This window comes from Suricata suricatta, chromosome 8 (genome assembly GCF_006229205.1).
Source record: "Suricata suricatta isolate VVHF042 chromosome 8, meerkat_22Aug2017_6uvM2_HiC, whole genome shotgun sequence".
Classification (NCBI taxonomy): Eukaryota; Metazoa; Chordata; class Mammalia; order Carnivora; family Herpestidae; genus Suricata; species Suricata suricatta.
The window spans coordinates 22,639,160-22,648,409 of record NC_043707.1 but is presented as its reverse complement, the minus strand read 5'-3'; positions in this window follow the sequence as shown (position 1 = coordinate 22,648,409).

Genomic DNA, 9,250 nt, shown 5'->3' with positions numbered 1-9,250 from the left:
AAGAGACTCTTAAATAGGAGGACCTGGGGTTGCTAGAGGGGTGGTGGGTGTGGAGGGGGTTAAATTGGTGATGGGCATTAAGAAAGACACTTGTTGGGATGAGCACTGGGCGTTATATGTAAGTGATGAATCATTGGGCTCTACTCCTGAAACCAATACCACACTGTATGTTAACTAACTTGAATAAAAACAAAAAGTTCTCAGCATAAGAAAAAAAAATTCTGTAACTATATGGGGTGACTGATGTTAACTAGATTTATCTATGGTTATTTCACAATATGTGCAAATATTGAATCAGTATGGTGTACACCTGAAACTAATATAATATATATCAATTGTACCTCAATTAAAATTTTTTAAAAATTAAAAAATATAAATATTGGTTAAATTTAAAAAACTGTCCTAGAAATATCAAAGCCTGAAAAACTAGTGATGTTAGTTGGCTTTCCAGTTGAACCTGATACTCCTTGACAAAAGGAGTTATTATATCTCATAATCACATAACTCATTTTCCTTTAAGATATCCATCATATTTGCATATAGTATAAATGTTTATGGGTACTTGCCTTCTTTTTCTTTTTGTGTGAATGTGTGAAGAGACAAAACACTCGTGACTATTCGGTGACACTGCCTTGATTAAAGTAGCAGCAGTTTTATCCACCATTGCTTTGCAAATGTCAACACATTGGAAAAAGCAAATCACCTTCATATTATTCATATTCATATTCATATTATGGGTTCCCTGAAAGAGTATCTGTGATCTCCAGAGTCCCAGGGAACATGCTTTCAGAATATCTCCTCTAGATTTGTTTGACATAAGTAAACCCCTATTTAAGGCACAGTTAGTTTGGCTTTTTTTTTTTTTTAACATTTTTTAATGTTTTATTTATTTTTGAGAGAGAGAGAAACAGCGTGAGCAGGGGAGGGTCGGAGAGAGAGGGAGGCACAGAATCCAAAGACAGGCTCCGGGCTCTGAGTTATCTGTCAGCACAGAGCCAAACGTGGGACTCGAACCCACGAACCATAAGATTATGACCTGAGCCAAAGTGAGACGCTCAACCGACTGAGCCACCCAGGCTCCCCAGTTTGGTTTAAAATACAAGATAACTGTATCTCTAGTTTTCAAACCATCTTGTGCAAGCTTGCCAAAAAGTCAGCAATTAGAGATACTCCTTTTCTGAAAACATTCTTCTCTTTTTTTACAGCTTTTTTTTTTAATTGAAGATGTAACTGAAAAAAGTTGTAAATATTTAAAGGGTACAATGTGATGTTTTGAGATACATAGACATTGTGAAATGATTATCCCAATAAAGCTAGTTATCATAGATATCATTGTGTGTGGGGGGACAGGAGAGATAAGAGCAATTAAGATCTACTCTTTTAGCAAATTTCAAGTACACAATACAGTATTATTTGCCATAATCACCATGCTATACAGTAGATCTCCAGAACTTTTTCATCTGCATAATTACAATTTAAGACTCTTGACTTGAATTTATAGTAACTTACTTCAAATTCTGAGACGGAATAGTCTGAGGAAGTGAAGAAACAACCCTTTTTTAGTGGTTTAGATGTTTATTGTTGATTGCAGTTAAAGGCTGGAAATCACTGCAATACCCAACATTAAAGTTCTGCTAAATAGCATACAACCATCATATATAGACTACACAACACCATAACACAGAACACTATCTGTTTTAGAGGACACTATGGACTATTAAGAAAAAAAATGAAATCGACATACATATGAAAGTGGAATAATTCTCAGGATGTATCAAATGAAGAAATCACAGTACAGAGGCATTATTTGATACTGTTTGCTTTTCTTTTTGCTACACATGTATATAATATTTCCTTTTAAATCATGCCCCATATTCTCATATCTTTGTGCTCTATTCGAAAGTAGGATAGCATGTCCTTCCCAGACAGTTCTGCTTAGAAATCAGTACAACATGCTCTTTTGTACCTCTCCTCCCTTGTCCCACAGTGTTGCAAGCACAGTGAATATTTGATCCATAATTGGGGACAGTAGGAAGAACACTCGCTTTGGAGTCAGTTCAGACCTGTGTCTGCTGCATTGCGGAAATCTTGGGCAAGTAAGTTACTTAATTTTTCTGAATCTGAATTTTCCCACCTGGCATATGGCAACAAAAATATGTCTGTATCTATCTACTGTGAGGAGTAAAAGAGCTAAAGCACATATGCACTCAGCACAATGCTAGGTGCATAATAAGTGCTTTATAAATGACAGTTTTTATTAATTTAGTAAATGTCTAAGGGACTTTTATAGATTTTATAAGCTCTTCTTTTCCAACTCTCCTTGAATAAGTACACTGTATCACCCCAGCCTCCCCTGGTAAGCTACTCTACAAAGCTAAGTAATTACGGCTTTTCTGGTTCTTTTAAACACTTTTTAAAGCAAAATTACCTATGTCACACTCAGTACTTTAAAGAAGAAGAATGCTCTCTGTCCTCTTGATTTAAAAAGAGTTTGTTTACCTTTCTTTAGATGATTTTACCATGTTTATGGTTAAATGTATCGCTGTACATTATAAGTTGAATATTTCATGTTATTTAGGAGGCTGTCTAGCAAAAGAGCTACAATTTAAAACAGGTCAGTAGTGTGGACTCAAAGCCAAAACCTGGGGTAATGTCTCTATTAGACACCCTTTTGATCTACATTATATTGTAGGAATATAGTCTTATAAAGTACTTTTTAAAAGATTTTTATTTCTTCATTTTCAGGTCTATCAGCCTGGCATGGCAGAAAAACCAATGTGTCTGCCCACGCAAAGACCCCATGATGAAGATATAGTTGAGTATATCTTTCAAATAGAAGTTTCAATTTTATTCTTAAACAAGATTGAGTAATTTCCAATTACTGCTTCAGTAAAATGATATAGACATAGGTCATAAACGTTCGTGTTTGTTATGTTTGCACATGAATTAACCTTTACCTTTATTGAAGTTAAATCCCAATAATGGTTTCAATAACTGTTCCCTGTTTCTTGAGTTTGCAGACCCTTTTGGTAGTATTCCTGTTTAACACCAAAGAGTAACAGATTAAAACTCCAGAACCTCCCATTATGTGGGAGAAATAGCACTATTTTAATGTATGTGTTTGTGGAAATTTATGTGCTGATAGTAAATAACTTTTAAATGAAGTTATTTTAGGAAATGGTTGGATGGTTTTTATTTCTTTGTTCAATGGGAGATTGAAGCAAGTTCCACTTTAAAATGAGTCTCTGTACTAGGGACAATGTATAATAATTCACATACCAATTTACCCTAAAATAGAGAACAGTATGCCTGAATGGGTGAAAACTGAGTTTTAGAATTCTTTTTGAATAGAATGTCAAATATATATGTGAATATTGATCTATGTTAGTGTTCATTTATGTCTTAATAACTAATGACTCTCTTCTTGGTATTTTCTCTTCCTCCAAACATGCAGATTTTTCTATATCCAAATATTTTTTTCTCTTTTCCTTCTTCTCACTGTTACTCCTCTAGAGTGAATGGCTTATTCAATCTTTATTTTTCTATCAGTCACATGTTTAAAATCACACTTGATCACACTTTCATCTTCACTCCTTTTTAAACTAATGTCAAAGTAATGTCTTAGAAACTAAATCACTGACTTATGTCCATTCCATATTATCTTTGGCCCCTCTTTTGCATTAAATCATGGTGAACACTCCTTTGTTTACATGATATTAAAATAATAACATTTTAGGATTAGGATCCTAAAGGTCAATGAGTCACACTTTAATCTGAGGTAGAAGTGCTCACTACACACCCTTTATCAAGTAACCTTCCAACTTTTAAAAAACCATTTTACAACTGCCAACTTAGTTTGTTCCTCCATTTAAATATTGAAACTATGCTCAAACAATAGGAAAGAGAAAACACTCCTCTTAACCTAGTCTTTCACCAGCAGTGACTAATCTTTGGGCAAGTTTTCATATCAGCACACCGATCAACCTTATTCTTTTTAATAGCTCTGTACTTTTGCTGTTATAAATGTGCTTTTCTTCAATGACCAGCCCCTCTAGGTAGTGATAAGGTAACTTCTGGGGTTTTTTTCCCCTGTTTCTCTTTCTTCTTTTTCCTTCTCCTTGTTTTTTCTTCTTCTTTTTCTTCTTCACAATTCTATATAATGCTGCATTGAATATCCTCCATATTTTTTCATGTATATGTTTCATGTATTTTGTTAGAAATGGAATTATTGGATCAGAAATAATACAATTTAAGATTAGATAGTAATCACCAATCACTCTATACAGATATTATGCCAATTTATATTACAACCATCAATATGTGAGGATGTCAATCTTGTTTTTTTAAATCTCTCTCCTGTATTGGAATTCAAGGCTTAAGTAGACTCATTTAATTGTTTTTATTGAAGTGTAATTAACATTGTTTCAAGTGTGCAATATGAATAAACAATGCAATACATTGCTCAGTGCTCATAATAATAAATGAACTTTTAGTCCCTTTTATCTATTTCACCCATTCTCCCACCTTCCAGTTTTCTGATAACCATAGTGTCTTCTTTTTAAAAAATTTTTTTTAATGTTTTTTATTTATTTTTGAGAGACAGAGAGACACAGCGCGATGAGGGGTAGGGTCAGAGAGAGAGGGAGATACAGAATCTGAAGCAGGCTCCAGGCTCTGAGCTAGCTGTCAGCACAGAGCCTGATGCGGGGCTCAAACCCACAGAACAGTGAGATCATGACCTGAGCTGAAGCCAGACACTTAACCGACTGACCCACCCAGGCGCCCCATCTTTTTTGTGTTTAGGAGTCTGTTTTCGTTTGTTTGTATTTTTTATTTATGTGTTTTGTTTGTTAAATTCCAAATATAAGTGAAATCATATGATATATGTATTTCTCTAAGTGACTCATTTCAGTTAGCATTATACACCCCAGGTCTGTCCATGTTGTTGCAAATGGCAGGTTCTCATTCTTTTTTATGGCCAATTAGTATTCTATTGTAAACATATGCCACATCTTTTTTTACATCAAGTTTTTATTCAAATTCCTGTTAGTTGACATACAGTGTAATACCAGTTTCAGGTGTAGAATTTAGTGATTCAATCCTTACATACGACACTTGGTACTCATCACAATAAGTACTTTCCTTAATCCCCGTCACTTATTTACCACCTCCCCCTGCCCACCTCCCCTCTGGTGACCATCAATTTGTTCTCTATAGTTAAGAGTCTGTTTTTTATTTGCTTCTCTTTCCCCCCACCCATGTTCATTTGTTTTGTTTTTTAAATTCCATATATGGGTGAAATCATATGGTGTTTGTCTTTCTCTGACTTATTTCACCTAGCACAGTACTTTCTAGCACCACCCATGTTATTGCAAATGGAAAGATTTCATTCTTTGCCATGGTGGAATAATATTCCATTATATATATATATATAATATGGCCAATTCTTCTGTATACATTCATCAGTCAGTGGGCATTTAGGCTCTTTCCATAATTTGGTGATTGTTGATAATGTTGCTGTAAACATCAAGGTGCATGCATCCCTTTGAACTAGTATTTTTTTTATTTAAAAATTTTTTTAATGTTTTATTTATTTTTGATACAGAGAGAGACAGAGCATGAGAGGGGGAGGGGCAGAGAGAGAGGGAGACACAGAACCGGAAGCAGGCTCCAGGCTCTGAGCTAGCTGTCAGCACAGAGCCCGACGTGGGGCTCGAACCCACAAAAGTGAGATCTGACCTGAGCCGAAGTCGGAGGCTTAACCGACCGAGCCACCCAGGTGCCCCTGAACTAGTATTTTTTATCCTTTAGGGAAAGGCCCCGTAGTGTAATTCCTGGATCACTGATTAGTTCTGTTTAAAAATTTTTGACGAACCTCCATCCTTTTCTCCAGAGTGGCTTCACAAGTTGGCATTTCCACCAAGAGTGTAAGACGGTTGCTCTTTCTCCACATCCTCACCAACATCTGTTGTTTCCTGAGTTGTTCATTTTAGCCATTCTGACTGGTGTGAGGTGGGATCTCACTGTGGTTTTGATTTTTATTTCCCTGATGTTGAACAATGTTGAGCATCTTTTCATGTGTCTGTCAGCCATCTGGATGGCTTCTTGAGAAAAAATGTCTATTCATGTCTTCTACCCATTTCTTAACTGGATTATTTGTTTTCTGGGCGTTGAGCCCCAATAGTTCATTCCTGATTTTGTTTCCCTTGCCTCAGGAGACATATCTAGAAAGAAGTTGCTATAGCCAATGTCAAAGAGATTATTGCCTATGTTCCCCTCTAGGATTTTAATGGTTTCCTGCCTCACATTTAGGTCTTTAATCCATTTTGAATTTATTTTTGTATATGGATTAAGCAAGTGGTCCACTTCCTTTCTTCTACATGTTGCTGAACAGTTTTCCTAACACCATTTGTTGAAGAGACTGTCTTTTTTCCGTTGGATAGTCTTTCCTGCTTTGTCGAATATTAATTCACCATATAGTTGTGGGTTTGTTTCTGGGTTTTTTATTCTGTTCCATTTATCTATGTGTCTATTTTTGTGCCAATACCATATTATTTTGGTGGCTACAACTTTGTAATGTAACTTGAAGTCCAGAATTGTGATGGCTCCAGCTTTGGTTTTCTGTTTTAAGGTTACTTTGGTTATTTTGAGTTCTTGTTCATTCCATATAGATTTTAGGATTGGGTGTTCTAGTTCTATGGAAAAAATGCTGTTGTTATTTTGATAGGGATTGCAATAAACATGTAGATAGCTTTTGGTAGTATGGACATTTTAACAATATTTGTTCTTTTGATTCATGGTCATGGAATGTCTTCCTATTTCTTTGTGGCATTTTTCTTCAATTTCCTTCGTCAGTGTTTTATAACTTTCAGGGTACAGGTCTTTCACCTCTTGGGTTAGGTTTATTTCTATATATCTTATTATTTTAAGTACAATTGTAAATGGGATTGATTCCTTAATTTCTCTTTCTGCTGCTTCATTATTGGTGTGTAGAAAAACAGATTTCTGCATGTTGATTTAGGTTCTGAGACTTTACTGAATTCATGTATTCTAGATGTTTCTGGTCAAATCTTTTGGGTTTTCTATATCGAGTATTATGTCATCTGCATTTAGTGAAAGTTTGCTTTCTTCCTTGCTAATTTGGATGTGTTTTATTTCTTTTTGTGGCCTGATTGCTGAGGCTCGGATTTCCAGTACTACGTTAAATAGTAATAGTGAGAGTGAACATCCCTGTCTTGTTCCTGACCACAGAGGAAAAACTCTGTTTTTCCTCATAGAGGATAATATTAGCTGTGAGTCTTTTGTATATGGCCTCTAGGATGATGAGGTATGTTCCATCTATCCTTACTTTGTTGAGGGCTTTTATCAAGAATGGAAGCTGTATTTTGTCAAATGCTTTTCCTACATCTGTTAAGAAGATTATATGGTTGTTACCCTTTCTTTTCTTAATGTGATATATACGGTTGATTGATTTGTGAATATTGAACCATGCTCATAGCCAGGAATAAATCCCACTTGATCATGCTGAATGATTCTTTTAATGTACTGTTGGATTCAATTTGCTAGTATTTTACTGAGAATTTTTGCATCCATATTCGTCAGTTATATTGGCCTGTAGTTCTCTTTTTAGTGGAGTCTTTATCTGGTTTTGGTACCAGGCTAATACTGGCCTCAGAGAATGAGTTTGGAGTTTTCCTACCACTTCTATTTTTTTGGAATAGTTTGAGAAGAATAGGTATTAACTCTTCTCTTATTGTTTGGTAGAATTCACCTGTAAAGTCATCTGGCCCTTAACTTTTGTTTGTTGGGAAATCTTTTATTACTGATATAATTTCTCTTATGGTTATTGGTCTGGCAAAGTTTTCCTTTGTCCTGTTTCACTTTTGGTAGTTTATGTGCTTCTAGGAATTTATCCATTTCTTCCAGTTTGTCCAATTTGTTGGCATATAGTTTTTCATGATATTGTCTGATAATTGTATTTCTGTGGTGTTGGTTGTTATTTCTCCTCTTTCATTTGTGATTTTATTTATCTGGGTCTTTTTTCTTTTTGTAAGTCTGGCAGGGAGGTTATCAAATAAATTATAAATTTTTTCAAGGAACCAGCTCCTGGTTTCATTGATCTGTTCTATTGTTTTTTCCTAATTCTGTTTTTTAGTTTCTATATCATTTATTTCTTCTCTAATCTTTATTATTTCCATTCTTCTGCTGGCTGCAGGCGTCATCTGTTTTCTTTGTTGAGCTCCATTAGGTGTAATATTAGGTTGTTTATTTGAGTTTTTTTTGGCTTGTTTAGGAAGGCCTGTATTACTATCTACTTCTCTATTAGGATCACTTTGCTGCATCCCAAAGGTTTTAGACCATTCTGTTTTCATTTTCATTTGTTTTCATGTATTTCTTTATTTCTTCTTTCATTTCCTGTGTGACCCGTTCATTGTTTAGTGGCATGTTGTTTAAACTCCATGTGTTCTTGCTCTTTCCAGACTTTTTTTTCATGATTTACTTCAAGTTTCATAGTATTGTGGTCAGAAAATATGCATGGTATGATCTTAACCTTTTTGTCCTTCTTGAGGCCTGAGTTTTAACCTAGTATGTGATTTATTCTGAAGAATCTCCCGTATGCACTAAAAAGAATGTGTATTCTGCTGTTTTAGATTAGCTTTGTTCTGAATATACCTGTGAAGTCCATCTGGTCCAGTGTGTCACTCATGGCCATTGTTTCCTTGCTGATTTTCCGTTTAGATGTTCTCTCCCTCGATGTAAATGAGGTGGTCAAGTCCCCTAGTATTATGGTATTATTATCAGTGAGTTATTTTATATTTGTTGTTAACTTTTAAACTATATTTTGGTGCTCATGGTGGGGCGTATAAATATTCATGATTGTTAGATCTTTTTGGATTGTCCCACTTATTACGGTACAGTGCCCTTCTTGGTCTCTTGCTACTGACTTTTTTTTTGATGTCCAGTTTTCCCATATTAGTATGGCAACTCCACCTTTCTTTTCATTTCCATTGCATGATCAATATTTCTCAAAACGCTCACATTCAATCTGCACATGTCTTCAGGTCTAAAATGAGTCTCTTGTAGGTAGCATATAGGTGGGTCTTACTTTTTAAATCCATTCTGACACCCTATGTCTTTCAATTGGAGTGTTAAGTACATTCATACCCAAAGTAATTATTGATAGATACATTCAGTGCCACATCTTTACTTGTTTTGTCATTGTTTTTGGAGATTTTTTTCTGATCTTTTC